Below are 16445 nucleotides of genomic sequence, written 5' to 3'. Positions count from 1 at the left end.
TTTGCTCGATGGTTTATTTTAATTATACACATCCCACCCCCTCTCTATAATCCTGGTGGGCATAGCAAGCAGGAGAGACCTTGAGCTGCCTAAGCTATGAGGCTGTGTCAGAGGCACCTCAGCCTCACTTCTATGCCACCTCAACCTGGTCATTTGCATTCTAAAAAATGTTCCTTTTGTCCAAGATTTCAAAACCTGCAAGTCAAAGAAAAGGGGAAAAAAACTCACTTACAAGGAATTGCGTATATACAAAATAAAGTTCAACCATGACTGAGGAGCCATCTTTTTCCTACCATCAGGTCAGGGACATCCCTGAATACTAGAAATTGCCGAACCCTGGCCGGGCGCAGTGGCTCACTCTTGTAATCCCAGCACTTTGGGAGGCCGAGGCGGGTGGATCACGAGGTCAGGAGATCGAGACCAGGTGAAACTCCGTCTCTACTAAAAATACAAAAAAAAATTAGCTGGGCGTGGTGGCGGGCGCCTGTAGTCCCAGCTACTCGGAGAGGCTGAGGCAGGGGAATGGCGTGAACCCGGGAGGCGGAGCTTGCAGTGAGTCGAGATTGCGCCACTGCACTCCAGCCTCGGCGACAGAGCAAGACTCCGTCTCAAAAAAAGAAAAAAAGAAATTGCCGAACCCATGAGAGTTGAGGAGCCTTTCTCTTTATTATTCTGTACTCCAATGCCTAGAACAGTGCTTAGGCATTTAGTGTGCATTCAGTACAATATTTTGGGAAGGAAGAATATAAAGACTATAAGGCATGGAAGGAAGAAGGAAGAGGGGTGGTTCTAAGAAAACCGTCTAAAGAAAGATTGGTGCTGGAGTAAGGCATTCTAGAATCTTAAGGCCCTGGAGGTAGAAGAAACCATGGGAGACCACTAGTGTCTAGCCCTCTGCATTCACACAGATTATTTGAACCACTCGTCATTTCATTTTTGAGAATTCATGGGACAAAAGTGTCCATGGCTCTCGTTACCTCCCATTTTTATTGTCAGTAAAGTAATGCTCACACACTGGTCTGTAACTTATTGAAAATTTCCAGACAACACATCCAGGTTCACTATTCCCACCTGAGCCATCGATATACCACTTAGGAAATTTACCTGTATTAATTTAGTCTTCAGAACAGCCAAACAACTGGTCAGTATTCAAAAGAAAGAAAATTCACTAAACCTAGTTGTATTGCCTTCTCCCTACTTCCTTGAATATGCATGACACCTAGATAAATCTCTCTATATAACAGTCTTGTTTATTTAGAGACAGGAAGACGTTTCTTATAAAATTCTAATCAGCAGAGACTCAACAAAACTAAGAAAGTTTGCTTTGTGGGAATAAAGAAAAATTAAAATAGAAATGATCACAATTCAAATTACAAAAATTTTCAAGGGCTGCTCTGCATTCAAATAACATTCAGCCCAGTTTCCTACACCTTCTACAGGTGAAGCTTTGGACAATGGTAACAAAGTATATGAATGACCCACCTATGGCCCTGAAACAGCCTTAGTGTATCAAGAATCAATGTTGATCCCAGACTCTCCATGGTAACTCAAGCAATATGGACACAGAGCCCTTGGAAGGATTTTAAAAAGGGAGTTGAAATTAAGAAAGTTCTCAGCCTACCCTTCAGAGAACTGAAGTACCTCATAAGACAGAATATCCAATTCCTTAACCATTCTGTAGTGCTTGAAGATAATGGTCACATCATTATCATTGTAGTGGTGGAAGTGGTGGTGGTGGTGGCCATAGCAGTGCCAGCTGTTAACATTTATTGAGTCCACTACATAGTGAACTCTATGTTAAAGCCTTTAGATGGGTTAACTTATTTATTCATAACTTATCCTATTTAATCCCCAAAGCAACCCTGGCAGGTAAATGTTAATATTATATTTATTTTGCCAATGATGAATCTAAGGAAAAAGGACGTGAAGTAACTTGCTCATAGATCAGACGAGATTTCATTTCACTATAAAGCTCTCTGCCTTGCAAATATTACCCACTCTTTGGCCCTCTCTGAATCATATTCTAATACACGACATAGAAGATAATAGAGGGTAAGGTGTGAAACCAGATAAGAGTTCAGTTTCAAGTCAAAAGACCTCAACCCCAACTAATCCCCAGTTCTACAAATACAGATCCAAAACTTTCTCCTTCTCATGGTAAGTAAAGAACAGTACTTTTAGATGCTAAGGAAAGCATGGCATTAATATGTAAAACTATAACTTATATGAAAATGCTTTCTTAATGACTGTTACATTCTGAAATATCAAATTAATCTATTCATAACTCACTGTAACAAGGCAGGAATTAGGCAAACACTTTATATCTATAAACTCTGTGATCTTTTGTCGTCTTATTAAAATCAACATAATTTTGATTATAAGCCAGGGGTCCAGACTGCCTTCTAAATTGATAACAATATAAGATTAGCACCTCATTCTTTAAAATATTCACATAGTTCATGCAAAAGCACGATTGCTGGCAGGGTAATAATTGTCTTAATGAAGAAAAAGAAAGGGAAGGAAACAAACACTTACTGACCACCTGCATCATATTGTACTAGGTGCCTTCCACATACATTATCTCATTGTGATGATAATACATATTTCATATGGTTGTTCTGAGAACTAAATGAGCCCGCATACATGAAAGCGCCTAGGGGTAGGCAGAGTAAAGGACCTGGCATTATCAATCACGTACCACATTCCAGGTCCTGTGCCATCACATACATTTTTTCCTTTAATCGTCACAATAGCTCTGCACACTTGACCTTGTTATCCAGATTTCATGCATAAAGAGACTGAGCCTCAGATAATTTTTTAACTACTAACTAAGATCACACAGCAGACCCTGAATTGGCTGAATTCTATATCCATGCTCTTACCACTTAATTAAAGGAGAGCAGAAGCCTTTTGACAGCACTTCATCATAGGGAGGAAGGGAAAGAATGACACCAATATGCACTCATTCGTTCATTCAAGAACCATGCCTTCAGCACATACTCTGTGTGAAGCACTGAGCTAAATTCTTTCCATAAATTGTCTCAGTAAATCTTCACAACACCTCCTAGCAGATGAGAACCAGGATTATCCCAATTTTGCAGATGAGGATATGGAGCTCAAGGAAGTTCAACTATTGTGCTCGCCATCATAGAGCTAGGAAATGGCAGTATTTGGATTGAAAATTAAGTTTGTCTGTCTTCAAAGCCTGCACTCTTTCCAGAATATTGTGCTACTTCTAGAAGGCAAATTATGTTTTCCTGTATGCAAAGCAATAGATTTTGGATCATCTTGTACACCACTAGGGAGCCCAGATTGTTGGTCCCCAGCACTAGGGTTCTGTTAGGTGGACTGCCCTCTGTAGCCTAGGAGAGAAAGTGTCCTGTGTAAGGAGGAGGTAGGGATAGTGTAGCTGAGGGTAGGGGGAGAAAGAAAGAGAGCTCAAAAATGCTAGTAACCCCGGAGATGGAAGGGACCACAAAAAACCACCAAGTCTAGCTACCATGAAATAGCATTTCTGAACCACCTGCCTAATCTTACACTAAAGATACATCGATGCCATCCTAAACCCAGGATTATTCTATGCACACTGGGTATTAGACCAGAGTGGGACATGATCCATGCAAAATCACCTTTACTACTAGAAATAGAACTCCATGGCACCTTCTGCTCAATAAAGGGCAACACAGGAAAGCCTAATGTAGAACAAATGGACTTAATGATTTCATAAGAAGATTATCTTCAAGTCATGAAGTTGCCTTTAAGATCAGTCCTCTGTCATTCAGCTCAGCAACTTCCCCTGTTCAACTCTACTAATATGTGGGCCAATGACAATACCTCTCAGCAGGCAATCCCCAACCTACCTCCTTCCTTCGCTGGGGTCAGTGTTCATCCTCTTCTCTGCTCGTAGCTATTCCCACACCCTCCACTCTTGCTCCAGTAATCAATATTCTGCCAGCCAAGCATATGATTTTCTGAATTCAATCCTGAGCAAGCAAACTTACCTTTTCTATTATTTGAAAATGGCCCCTTGGCTCTTCCCCCATATGGTCATCTTCCCATATCTGTGTCAGGGGAACAGAGCTGGAGGGCAGAGTTTCTAGAGAATCCTTGCCTCAGTGAGCAGAGGACTGCCCTAAGGGATGGTTGGCCAAGAATGAGAGTCTGAAGTTAACAATGTCTATATGGAGGGTTCACGCTCTGTGGGACCAGTTATAATACTGCAGAGGGAAATGTGTGGTGCACCTGAAGTCTCTGGGTGATCACTTCCCAAACACAGGCCTGGATCACAAAGAGGAACTGGGCCAGAAAGTAGGAGGTTTCCAAGCAAGGGACAATAACTATAGGGGCAATAACTATAGACTTCACACTGCAGAGGCAGTGTAATATAACAGGATACACATGGCCCCTGCAGCTGAAAATCTGGGTGACTGTGGGCAGTTACGTAATCCCTCTGAGCTTCTGCTGCTTCATCTCTTTAAAGGGTGGGAGCTGGGGAAGAGGAGCTGAAGGAGGAGCCAGAGAATGACATTTACTGAGTGCAGACTTCCTGCCAGGCATTGTACTCGGCTTCACATAAGCACTCACTTTATCCTCCCCAAATTTCTTCAGGTTATGAATTATTATTGAAATAATAATGGACAATATAAGAGAGTGCCTGGCTCATAATACACTTAATAAATGTCAGATCCTTTCCTTTTCAAATCTATAAGTAAATGGCAAGAACTTTAGTTCTCAGAGAGTACATCTATTCCACGTTGTCCCTAGCACTTGGTAATGCAGATTGAAGCGGCTTGAAGTGATCATTTTTAGAAGTAATCATAGAATGCCAGAGCAAAAGAGGCCTTAAAGATTGTTCACATGTAATTCTTCAATGGCTAGAAAAGGGAAATAATTACATTTTTCTGGCTCTGCAGCAAGGATTCTACCAGAATCAAGGTGTCCTCTCTCCCAAGTGTGGGTGTTTCTGACTCTTCAGGAGCTGGCTCAGAAAAAGCCACTTTCAACCCTGCATTAACAGAAGTGAAGGGCAGGATTCAGACTCTGGATGGCAACAGTTCATAAAAGCACCTTGTGGTTCAAGTACTGTTGCTCCTGAGGAGTTTCATAAAATGGCTTTGAAGCATAGGAAAAAGGGAGGGATGAAAGGGAAGGCAGAACCCACAGGTTTCACCAATTACGGGGTAGCCAACTTGGAATCAACAGCAGAAAGAAAAGCGGAACCATGACCTCTGAACAGTCTTATCTTTGGGGATTAAGGAACTGCACAGAGTTCCACCTTTCCTGTGGGGTCTTGAAGTCCACTGCTCCCCCCCATGGCCTGGTTTGCAATTCCTACCACAAGTTGCTCCTAGCCACTGTCTCCCAAAGGATCCTGTCAAAAGGATAATTCTGCTCCTGGAGCTGGAGCTATGCAGAATAGGTATTTCACAAATATTTGCTGAATAAACGAATCAGAGGCCTACCTAGGGAAGTACCCCTGCCCTCTCATTGGAACACAAGAGTAGGGCTGAGTTCCTAAGGCAGCCTACAAGCATTGCCGACTAATTCAATTTCTCATTACTATATCTCGTTGCTTTCAACGACAAAAAAATGCGATTACTTTTGCACCAAACTAATACTTTCTAGTCTACAACCACAGACTTTCTCTGAAGGAGGCAAGCCTTTCTCCAAAATTTCAGTCTCTGTGCCCCATTCTGAAATTTGCCTGAAAGGATGGAAAGCAGACCTCCAGGCAGGTAAACATAAAATAATTGAGGCCAGAACTGCAATTCTTCAATAACTGAAGGGAAGCTGGGATGGGGAAAAAAGCCCCCTGCTCTGGTAATAACTCATCTTCCACTCACTCAAAAGAAAGGTGTGGAGTGGTCCCAATCATCCCTCAGCAGAACGCTATCTCTGTGGGAAAATGATCTGAGTAGGAGTTGGGAGCAATCAGAAGGTAGCATGTGTTGTTGGTGCAGGAATAGAAAGGAGGCATTGATTGAGGGGGCGGACTTTAAATATCAGAGCAAATTCCAGTCTAGCCTGTAATTTTCTCAGTGAACAAGCACCTCCATTTGTTCACAGGCTTATCCTATAAGAAAGAGTCCATAGATTACCAAAGTCTTAAAATAATCCCAGAACCCTGATAAGTATGTGCATACAGATACAAACTCAAATGCTAACAGGACACACATACAGATTCAGTCACATACAAAAGATAACAAAAAGAACCAGGCAGAAGCATACTATCATACAGATATAAATCCATGAACATACAGATAAAAACATACAAATGATCACACATACACACAACACAAATATACTTTCAGACTTACAGTAGTCTGAGTTCCTGGGCTGATTAGACAAACGGAATTCTCCCAAAGTGGTAGTGTGCCACTGCCCCCAGCCCTTTCTTTACTGGCCCCAGCATATAAAGTTTTCCCTAACTTGATCATTTAAAAACAAAAGTTGTTGTACAAATTGCCAATACAATTTATTGCCTATCCTTGGCAGCTGGAGTTTGAGGAATACTAGAGTGTTTACTTGAAAGTCACCATTCTCTGGAATAAAGTAAAACTCAGAGCTGGAAATAGGAAAATACCCCCACAAACCATATTTTTCTCCTTCACTGTATTATTAAATGGCAAACTATTATTCCTGTGCCACACCCCATTGTCCCAGGATATTTTGTCAAGACTCAAAATTTTTCTGAACCAGGTTTCACTTTCGAAATCCTTACTCAAGTCCTGCTCCTATTGAAGCAATGTCTTAGTCTGTTCTGGCTGCTATAACAAAACACTTTGGATTGGGTAATTTACAAACAACATAACTTATTGCTTACCGTTCTAGAGGCTGAGAAGCCCAGGATCAAGATGTCAGCATGGTCAGTGTTTGGTGAGGCCATGCTCTCTGCTTCAAAGATGGCACCCTTTTGCTGCATACTAACATGGTAGAAGGGCAAAGGATGAACAAGCTCCCTGAAGCCTTTTTTATAAGGGCACTAATCCCATTTATGAGGGTGGAGTCCTCATGACCTAATCACCCCCAAAGGCACCACCTCTTAATACTGTCACATTGGGGATTTGGTTTAATATATGAATTTTGGAGGGACAAAAACATTCAGACCACAACAGTCAACTTCACATCTAACTTCCCTGAGGCTGCACTAGATCTGAGATAGTGCAGATCAGAAAAGTGAGGTCCTAAATCATGTGTGTGATCACTGTCCCAAGTCCTGGTCTGAATGGGAATTGATCTGGCAGCAACTTGACTTACATTGTTTTTGACAAGAACAGGGCTGGTAGTGCAGGGAACTTGTTTGCTTCCCTCTTTGGGTCACTATCATTACAAATGCCATACCTTTTTGCAGAGCTCTTTATAGTTTATAACTTGCTGTCAGAATTACTTCTTTTGGTTCTTGACATAGCTCTCTAAAATGATCCAAGCAGATTTAATGACCATCCTCATTTTAATGGTATAGAAAATGGAGTTCCATAAGATGTAGTGACATGCCTAAGGTCCACAAAGCTAATTAGTGTCAGAGGCATATTTTGAACCTAGATATTTATGATTCTGCTTCCAATACTTTTAAAAGTATACTACTACATTCCTTGCTGTCCTACCCTGTGCTGTCACTGCCCCCCACACCCCACCACAAATACACACACACACACACACACGCACATACACACACACACACACACACACACACACACACAGAGTAAAGTCCTATTTTGGCTTTACCCTTTTCAAACTACATTCCAGAATTTTGCCCTCTCTTGTCCCCAGAAAACAACCCATTTTATGTCTCTTCATCATAGACCATCTTCTCTGTGTCCAGTAGACAATATTATCTCATTTAATCTTCAGGAGAAGTTACGTAATTTGCCATAAATCCCACAGCCATTAAACGGTGGAGCCAAGATTGCAATTCAGAGCCATTGGACTTGAAATGTGCATGCTCTTTCTGCAGCATTACACTGCCTTTCAGAGCTAATTTGTCAAACTAATCTGCTAGTGGGCTAATGCCATACAAACACTAATCAAAAGAAGCTGGAATAGCTGTGTTTATTTTGTTATTGCAGTCAATGTTACACAAGAGGAGGTTAATACTTTTTTTTCTAACTAAAGTTTATTGCTAGGACTGTAGGAACCTACTGTATATCTGGCTAGGTCTTGTGACACAATAAGAGAATAATATAATACAGTGGAATAAAGCACTAAATTGTACACATTTAAATGTCCTTTTGTAAATTGGAGGCAATAATAGGTTAAAAATAAGTTATAAGAGACACCAACAAGGAAGAAATTAAAGTTGGCTGGAATTACCAAGGAAGAAATAAGAGTTGAGCTTGACTAGGAATGATTTGGGAATTTATATAAAAAGGAAGAGGGCTTTCCATGCAAGAGGGACAACATAAAGAAATACAGAACAGGTTTGAACCCATGTATGGGAACAATGAAAAGATTGCCTTAATTTCAACATAAGATACAGGATAGGGAAGAGTTTGAAATAGTATGTCAATATACAATTGCTGGTTGTTCCTGACACAAGGGGAGTTTGCATTCACACACATGCAATTTTCCATATGCCTACACTGGGTGTTCATGATGAAGTTTGGGGGAAAGGCTTCCCTATCAGCTTTCTCAGACTCTTCTCTCCTATGAAGCAAAACCCTTAAGATGCTAGGGATAGGACAGGGACTCCCCTCACTCCCATGACAGTCAAAAATCTTATTACTTCTGGGGAGTAGTAGAACCAAAACGTGTCTGCCTCTGAGGAAAGGTTATAAACCCTCTGAGGGAGAGTATAAACTCTCTTGCACCCAGGACTCAAGAAAAATCCTTCCTGGGGAAAGAATATAAGCAAAACCCTCTCCTCCAGAGAAGGGGCAGAGAACTTTCTTAGGCACAGGATCCTGCAAACATACCAAACATAGGTTTGTTACTACTGCGAGAGGGACAGGAAATTCCTGATCAAGAACAACCACAGATACAAAGCAGAGTTTCATTGCCACTGTGAGGAACACTACTAAGCCCCATTTCTGAAGCTCATGTGTGCAGGGCCTGCCAGAGATTGAGACTGGACCATAACAGAGAACATGCCATTTCCCTGAGAGCAGTGAGCACCAAATAACAAGCAAAAGCATTTTACTATTGGAGGAAGGGCAAGAACATGGAGAGAGAGTCCCCTCTGTGGCCCAGGCATGCAAGAGCAGCTGAAAGCTGAAGGGGAACTGGAAACACTGAGAAAAACTCTCTAGATACAATTTTAATTCCAAGCATATGGTAGCAGCAGCAGTCCACTAAGAGAATTTAAAACCTGTGGTGTACTGATGGTAATGATAGCACAAATCACAAGGCTTGCTCCACTCCTGAGTGGGTTGGCTCAATTTCATAATTAAAAAGCCTTATAGAAGAAGACTGAAGGCCATTTCCAGGTATAGCTACTATTTACCTTAGTCTCTACTATTCCTCTATACACATTGTATGACATTAAATAAAAAATAAGGTACAAAAACAAAGGCAATAAAAAATCAACAATTGTCAGGAAATAAAGCAATCAATCAAACCTGATTTAGAGATGGTGCAAATATTGGAATGATTAGATAAGAGACTTTAAAATACCTACAATTAATATGATAACAGATCTAGCAGAAAATATGGAGATGCATGTATGAACAGATGGGAAATTTTAGCATAGCAATCAAAACACTATGAAAAAGTGAAATGGAAATGCTAGAAAATTTTAAAACCCCACAATAAGAAAATAATGCTGTAATAAAATTATACAGATTAATAATGGCTTTGATAGAGTTGTTAATAAATAAAGTCAAAATAAGTTATTAATAAATAAATTTGATGGAGGGATTTCCTGTCCCTCTCCCAGTAGTCATAATACAGTCAAAGAAACAATAGTAAACTTGAGGATAGGTCATTATAAATTATCCAAACTACAATGCAAAAGAAAGAAAAGTAAAAAGAATAAGTATCAAAAAGCTGTAAGACAATATATAGTTGACTAAAATACAAGTAATTCAAGTCTCAGAAATGGAAGGCAGAAAAGAAATGGGCAGAATTATTTGAAAACACAATGACAGAATTTCCCAAAAATAATGAAAGACTATACACTACACATTCAAGAAGCTGAGAGGAACAAATTGTGAATAAACACACACACACTCACACGCACCAACATTAAGATAGAAAACCAACTATAAAACAAAAATATTAATGGTAAAAAGACACAGTAAATACAGAAGAACAAAATCAGAGTCACAGTAGATTTCGAATCAGAAACTATGCAATCCAGAAGACAATTAAGTGGCATCTTTACAATTGCAAGAAAAATGTCAACCCAGAAATCTACACTTATTGAAAATATTTTTCAAAAATGAAGGGAAAATGAAGACTTTCTCAGATGAACAAAAGCTGAGATTATTTACTTCTAGCAAGCCAATGCCATAAGAAATGTTAAAGGAAGTAATTAAGGCAGAAAATATATGACACCAGATGGAAACTTGGATCTACAGAAAGTAAAGAAAAGTGCCAGGAATGGTAAAAATAAAACTAAACATAAAAGGCATCCTTTGAATATTTTAATCTCTATAAAAGATAACAGACAGTTTCAAGATAAAAAATAGTAACAATATATGGTGGGGTTTGTAACACGTATAAGTGAAATGTATGGCAACAATGGCACAATAGATGTGAAGTAGAAATTGTAAACATTGGTGTAAGGTTCTTATACTATATGTGAATTTGCATGATATAATTTAAAGTTGGGCTTAGATTAAATAAAGATGTATATTGTAAACTATAGTAAAGCCAATAAACAAAATTTTGAAAAAAGGCATTAACAAGTCAATAGAGGAGATAAATTGGAATTATAAAGATTATCCAATTTATTCCAAAGGAAACAAGAAAATAAATGAACAAAGAAAAGATCAGATGAACAGAAAGTAACTATCAAGGTATAGATGTAAATGTAATAATATCAATATTTCCACTAATTGTAAATGATCTGAAGACCCACAGAACAGTTCAATCTTGTCAGATTGGCTGTAAAAGCAAGACTCAACTATATGCTGTTTAGAAGAAACATCAATAGATGAAAAGTAAAATAAAAATAAGATATATCATGTAAATCTTAACCAAAAGAAAGATGGAATGGTTATATTAATTAATATCACATCAGGAACACTTCAGAATAAGTAATATTACCACCAGAGATGATTATGATGTTTTCTTAACAAATTGAATTATATGTCATTATTCAATTTGTTAAGAAAACTTCATAATTTTAAATGTGTGTGTACCTATCTGTAGAATTTTAAAATACATTAAGCAAAAACTATTAGAACTAAAAGGGAACAAAGATGAATACACTATTACAGTTGGATACATCAACATTTTTCTTTCATTTAATAATAGAACAAGTAGACAAAAATAAATAAGAATATAGAAGATCTATACAACACTATCAACAAAATTGACATAACTGACATTTATAGAACATTCCAGCCAACAGTACAATATGTATTGGTTTCAGGTGCACATGGTGCTTTCAACAAAAATGGCCTATTTTCTGGGCCATAGGAGACACGATAAATTTAAAATAATTGAAGTCATAGAAAGTATTTTCTGACTACAACAGAATTGAACTTGAAATTGATATTCCAGAAATATATAATTAGGTGGAAAGTAAACAACACTATTCTAAAAAAAAGGTCAAAGAAGTAGTTATAAATGAAATCATAAAATATGTTGAATTTAATGAAAATTAAAACATATCAAAATATATGGGGCACACACAAAACATGCTTAGAGAAAGATTTTTTAGCAGAAAAAGCTTATGTCAGAAAAGAAGAAAGCTTTTAAATCAATTATCCAAACTTCCAGTTTAAGAAACTAGAAAAAGGAGCAAAATTAGATTCTAAAGCCGGAAGAAGGTACGAAAATACAAAGACTACAAATCAATGGCAGAAAAAACAGAAAAACCATTAAAATTAATGAAACCAAAGCCTGGTTCTCAGACAAGAACAATAAAACTTATGAACCTCAAGTCAGATGGATCAAGAAGAAAGAAAAGAAGATACAAATTACCAGTGTGAGAAAGGAAGAAAGGGCATTACTACAGATCTTACAGAAATTAAAAAATATAACAAAGGACTATTTTGAAAAAATTTATGCCAATAAATTTGATCACTTAAATGAAATAGACAAATTCCTTGAAAGGCACTACTGTTGCTCACTCAAGAAAAAAATTAACAACTTAAATTTTCCTATATCTACTACAGAAATTAAATTCATAGTTAGAAACATCCAAACAAACAAACAAACAGAAACAACAAAAAAACTTCAGTCGTGTGGGTCTTCAGTGGCAAATTCTTCCAAGCATTTAATGAAAAAAATCACATCAATTACAAACAAACTCTTCCAGAAAAGATAAGCCTAAGAAACATTGTCCAGAACATTTCATTAATACACCACCATTACTCTGATATCAAAACTGGACAAGGGCATTCACAAGTCAAGAAAAGTACAGAAAAATATCCCTCAGGAGCAAAAATGTGGAAAGCCCTAAGGAAATCTTAACAAGCAGAATCTAGCAATATATACTAAGGAAAATACATCATGACTGTGGTAGGTGAAATAATGGTCTCAGAAAGATGTCATGTCCTAACCCCCAGAACCTATGAATATACATATTATATTATTATATATGTAACATATAAGTATATTACATAAAATATATTTATGTAATTAATAATATATAAATACATTCTATATAAATATATAGAGAGAGAAAACGTTAGATGGCTAAAAAGAACTAATGTTTCATATGGAATATAAATTTCGTATTCCAGTGATCTTAAAATAGGACAATTATTCTGGATCACCCAGTGAACCCAAATAAATATACAAGGCCCTTAAATGTAGAAGAGGGAAGCAGAAGAAAAGTCAGCATCACAGCAATGTGACATGAGAAAGACTCAACTGGCCATTGCTAGCTTTTAAGATGTAAAGGGGTTACAAGCCTAGTAAGGAGGACAGCTTCTAGAGGCTGGAAAGGGCCAGAAAACAAATTCTCCCCTAGAGATTCTAGAAAGAAACACAGTTCTGTCAACACCTTGATATTAACATAATAACCCGAGTCAGATTTCTGATCTACAGTTGTAATATAATAGAGTTGGGTATTTAAAGCCCTTAAATTATGGTAATTTGTTACAGCAATAATATGAAATTAATACATGGGCCTTAATGGGTGGGACCAAGAATTAAAGCTGAGATAAGCCATTATGAGGTTCCATTCAACCTTTCCAGGTTTAAGAACAGGCCAAATTGGACTGTTAAATGGAGAATTGATGGGGATAATTACCCTTTTTCTAAATAGATCTCATGATGATTTTCAGTCATTTACTTAGATTTATATAGAAAAATGGTGATTGAAATCATCCTTAAAAAATGATTTTCAATTTTTAAAGGCCTTGTTTTATATTGGGCTATACTGTCTAAAATAGCCAATACAATTTTGAAAAATAACGACATTGGAAGACTTACACTGCTTGCTTCCAAGACTTAGTGTAAAGTTACAATGTCAAGAAAAAATGATAGATCAATGAAACAAAACAGAGTCTAGAAAGAGATCCAAAATACATACGATCAACTGATTTTCTACAAAGGTAACTAAATAAGTAGTGATGAAAGGATAGTATTTTCAGCAAATAATGCTGGAACAGTAGGACCACCACAAGCTAAAAATGAGCTTTAACTTATACGCTGTACCATATTTAAAAACTGACTCCAAATGGATCACAGTTCTAAATGTTAAACCAAAACCTATAAAACTTGTGGGGAAATTTAATATGATCTGGGTTAGGGAAAGATTTCCTAGAAAGGACACAAAAAACACAGACAACAAAAGTAAATTTAATAAATTTGACTTTATCATTCCAAGCCTCTACTATTCAAATGACACTGTTAAGGAAATAAACAGGCAAGCCACAGGCAGACAGAAATATTTTCAGAACACATGTCTGATAAAGGACTTGTAGCCAGAATATATAAATAACTCTCACAGATCAATAATAATAAAACAAACAACCCAAAGAAAATTTGACAGGTTTCGAACAGACACTTCAAGATGTCCAATATAATTTTTCTTTAGAGAAATTCATATTAAACCCACAGTAAAATAGCAATACACATTTTCTAGAATGTTAAAAACAAAACAAAGCAAAGATTATTGACAATACCTGATGATGTTGCAGGGCAACTAAAATGTATATACATTGCTGTTGGCAAAGGAAAATAGTATAGCCCTTTTGGAAAACAGTTTAGTAGTTTCTTATGAATTTAAACAAATAACTTATGATCCAGCCACCTCACCCCTATGTATTTATCCAAAAGAAATAATAGCATATGTCAACAAAGACTTACATGAAAATGCTTATAGCAGATTTACTCAAAATAGCTAACAAAGAAGGATAAACCCAAATTTCTATCTACTATGGAATGGATGATTAAATTGTAGTACATTTACAGAATGGAGCAATACTACCAATGAAAGGAGTGAACTACTGATACATGCCACAACATGTATGAATCTCAAAAGCATTGTGCTATGTGAAAGAAGGACACAAACGGCTATATATTCTATGGTCCAGTTATCTAACTTTCAAGAAAAGGGAGAGAAATTAAACTAGTGGTTGTGGGAGTGAGAATGAATGGAGGGACTGACTGCAAAGGCTGTCAGTGGGTTGATATGAGTTGATGAGAATATTCCATGTATTCATGTGGTGATGGTTAAATGACTATGTTTTCTGAAACTCAGAACTGTAAACCTAAAAATTAGTAAATTTTACTATATATACCTTAATAGACCTGATGGAATGCATTTTAGGCTCTGGAGCAAGTAACGGGATAAAAGGGCCCTGTATAGAGATTACATTTTTGCAGGATAGATTAGAAAGAAGGGTAGAGATTTGGTAGATCTGTTGGGGGATATTGAATAATCAGGGTGTTAGGTGATGAAGGACAATAGGAGCTATCTTGAATATTTGAAAAGTTGTCATTTTGAAGAAAGTTTAAACTTATTCTGTGTGGCTCCATAGAGTAACAAGAAACAGCTAGAGCTTTTCCGACGTGTACCACGTGTGTATGTTAATGAGCTCTCCATCACAAAAAATAAGTAAACTGGGTATCCACGAGTTTGCGAGGCTACAGGCTGCAGGGAGTTAAATAGCAGAAGGAAGAGAAACAGGAAGGAATTTTTAACCTTTACGTTAGCTTCCCTCAGTCACTCCACATGTTTTCCACATAGGTTCCTATTATGTTCTAATTTCTCCTTTGGAAGCCAGATCCCCCAGATAACCTAGCCTCAGGTAGTCGATAGAATTTGAAGAGATTAGTCTCTGCTCACCAATCTTTGCTCTTTAGAGCCTGAGATAAACTCATGTAGAAGCATTTACCTCCATCAAAGATGTAGAAACCCAGCAGACAATGGCTCAAGGTGGGTCCTGGGCAGTTGATTTAATCAACTGCAAAGGGTAAAAGCGGCAGCAGGCGTGGTTTAGAGTCCTAGAACATGACTAATATCCAGTTTTTCATTGGTTCAATGAAGAGGCAGCTTTTCCTCTACATTCTGCATTCAGATAGAACTATAGTTCCTCAAGTCTAAGTTAGACTAGTGCAAAGTTTTTGGTGGCAAACATGGGAAGATAGCTCCTTTCTTCAAATAGCGCCCAAATTTCTGAAGCAGTATTTTTTTTTCTTCCCTTGATAGCTTGGGAGGAAAGTTTCTCACCTCCCACACTCCCATTTTTGAAACTATCTGCTGGAAGGTGATTCCCAGTGTTCGGAAGTAAGAATTCCCTATCTTCTATATAACCAATATTTTCCAGGGAAACCATTATATATGTCCTGCCTCATCCCAGCTCTATTGGAGAATTTCAGGTGAAATTTGTTTTTTAATGTCAACATAGTTATGAAATGACAAAAGCACTAGATAGTCCCCAGCCAAACATCCCTTCTCCCTCTGGAAGTATTATGGGCTATTCTAAGGATACTGACACTATGGGATTTCAACTGAGGTCACTGCATTTATGTTATCTGCTGTTCTTCCCCAGGTCCTTTCGCAGCCTATTAAAATCTCATTCACAGGTTTTCCAAGGTAAAAACAAATTCATTGTTGTCTTCTATGGCATCATCAAACCTATGCTCCACACCACCTCTACAACTTACAACAAAGATGTGAAAAGTCCCTTTAGGAAGCAGGTAACTTAGACTCATACACCAAGACATATTGCATGAAGCTCATGTATATCTGGGAAACCAAGCATCAGATAATTCACTTCTGTACAAACAGACACCTACAACCCCTCAGCACCACGCCAAACACTTTCAGGACTCAAGACATGGTCCTAGCTTTTAAGGAAGTTGCAATCTAGTGGGCAGTGGGG

The sequence above is a fragment of the Hylobates moloch genome, unplaced genomic scaffold, assembly GCF_009828535.3.
Source record: "Hylobates moloch isolate HMO894 unplaced genomic scaffold, HMol_V3 SCAFFOLD_7, whole genome shotgun sequence".
NCBI classification, from domain to species: Eukaryota; Metazoa; Chordata; class Mammalia; order Primates; family Hylobatidae; genus Hylobates; species Hylobates moloch.
This window is presented reverse-complemented; position numbering follows the sequence as displayed.